The sequence below is a fragment of the Cotesia glomerata genome, linkage group LG9 (genome assembly GCF_020080835.1).
Source record: "Cotesia glomerata isolate CgM1 linkage group LG9, MPM_Cglom_v2.3, whole genome shotgun sequence".
Taxonomy (NCBI): Eukaryota; Metazoa; Arthropoda; class Insecta; order Hymenoptera; family Braconidae; genus Cotesia; species Cotesia glomerata.
In genome coordinates this window covers 7,804,969-7,807,468 of record NC_058166.1, presented here as the reverse complement: position 1 = coordinate 7,807,468, position 2,500 = coordinate 7,804,969, and the positions used below count along the sequence as shown (strand labels likewise).

Sequence of the window (2,500 nt, the reverse complement as noted above, 5' to 3'; positions counted from 1 at the left end):
TAGATAGATAGATAGATAGATAGATAGATAGATAGATAGATAGATAGATAGATAGATAGATAGATAGATAGATAGATAGATAGATAGATAGATAGATAGATAGATAGATAGATAGATAGATAGACAGATAGATAGATAGATAGATAGATAGATAGATAGATAGATAGATAGATAGATAGATAGATAGATAGACAGATAGATAGATAGACAGATAGATGACAGATAGATAGATGATAGACAATAGATAGATAGATAGATAGATAGATAGATAGATAGATAGATAGATAGATAGATAGATAGATAGATAGATAGATAGATAGATAGATAGATAGATAGATAGATAGATAGATAGATAGATAGATAGATAGATAGATAGATAGATAGATAGATAGATAGATAGATAGATAGATAGATAGATAGATAGATAGATAGATAGATAGATAGATAGATAGATAGATAGATAGATAGATAGATAGATAGATAGATAAATAGATAGATAGATAGATAGATAGATAGATAGATAGATAGATAGATAGATAGATAGATAGATAGATAGATAGATAGATAGATAGATAGATAGATAGATAGATAGATAGATAGATAGATAGATAGATAGATAGATAGATAGATAGATAGATAGATAGATAGATAGATAGATAGATAGATAGGGGTGCAAGACTAGTATCATTCTGACTTCTCGGGAGGGAGACATTTTTCTTCCATTAATTAATTAGCATTTTGGGTACCTGTTTTCTTAATAAATAATAGTTTAAAACTAAAACACGCTTTTATAGAAAACCAAACTAAAATAGAAAATAAATTTTAATAAATTTAAATTAAGAATAGTGTTAAAAAATTTCAATAAATATAAATTAATAATAGTGTAAATAAAAAATGTATTTTATTTTAAAAAAGCGTGGGTGCTTTTAAGATATCAAAATGATAATCACTCTACTCATATCTGTCAATAAAATATTTATAACTATTGACACCATGCACCCCCACGCTTTTTAAAATAAAAATACATTTTTATTTACACTATTATTAATTTATATTTATTGAAATTTTTAACACTATTCTTAATTTAAATTTATTAAAATTTATTTTCTATTTTTAGTTTGGTTTTCTATAAAAGCGTGTTTTTAGTTTTTAAACTATTATTTATTTTTACTTTTTAGTTTGGTTTATTTATAAAGCGTGATTTTTTTAGTTTCTTCTTTTTTAAACTATTATTTGTTGATTATCAAAAATATTCAGGCGCGCAAATTACCCACGGAGAGTTACATACTGACAAACTGACATACAAGTGAAGCTAATATAAAGCATGTAAAAACCTACGGAGGAAAACACCTGGTTTCGAAATATAACTTCGGGATGGTCATCAGAGGATTCCGGGTTGATGTATGGGTTTATCTGTGCCATTCCCGATGAAAACCTACGGAGGAAAACACCTGGTTTCGAGATATAACTTCGGGATGGTCATCAGAGGATTCCGGGTTGATGTACGGGTTTATCTGTGCCATTCCCGATGAAAACCTACGGAGGAAAACACCTGGTTTCGAGATATAACTTCGGGATGGTCATCAGAGGATTCCGGGTTGATGTACGGGTTTATCTGTTCCATTCCCGATGAAAACCTACGGAGGAAAACACCTGGTTTCGAGATATAACTTCGGGATGGTCATCAGAGGATTCCGGGTTGATGTACGGGTTTATCTGTGCCATTCCCGATGAAAACCTACGGAGGAAAACACCTGGTTTCGAGATATAACTTCAGGATGGTCATCAGAGGATGACTAGGAAGGTCATCACCTGGGTTCTAGGTTGATAATAATCAAAATTTAAATAATATCATTATGGTAGTCTCTTTATGCGAAGGAGAGTTACATACTGACAAACTGACAAACTGACAAACTGACAAACTGACAAACTGACAAACTGACAAACTGACAAACTGACATACAAGTGAAGCTAATAAAAAGCGTGTAAAAATAGAAAGGGTACTTTGATTGTTGTACCTGAGTGATCCATGGGGTACCGACATTAGTATGGACTATTATGAGCCGAGACCAATCGGTTTCTGACCTTTTGGGGAAAAGGAGATATTTTTTTTCCATTAATTAGTAAGGATTTTGGCTACCCGTTTTCTGAAATTAAAAACGGGTACTTTATTTCTTCTGCCCGAGTGATACCTAGGAAAAAAATAAGTAGTAATAACCCTTGTGGACCGAGACGAGTATTTTTCTAATCTTTCGGGATTGAAGGAATTTATTTTCATGTAATTGATAAGTATTTTGGCTTCCTGTTTTTTAAAAATAAAAAGGGGTACTTTAATTGTTCTACCCGAAGTGATACTATGGGGAAAAAAAATTAGTATTGAGTCTAATTAACCAAGACAAATAACTTTTTGAGCTTTCGGGAAAGAAGAAATTTTTAATGGTGTAATTGATAAGTATTTTCGGTACCCGTTTTTTCTAAAAAGAAAACGGGTACTTTGATT

The 2,500-nt window shown here is 31.0% G+C and overlaps 1 protein-coding gene across 1 annotated transcript in view; it reads right to left on the bottom strand.

Moving 5' to 3' along the window:
* LOC123272205 overlaps positions 1 to 2,500 on the bottom strand; it is a 21,678-nt gene that overhangs the window by 18,951 nt on the left and 227 nt on the right. The gene's annotated exons all lie outside the window — the stretch shown is intronic.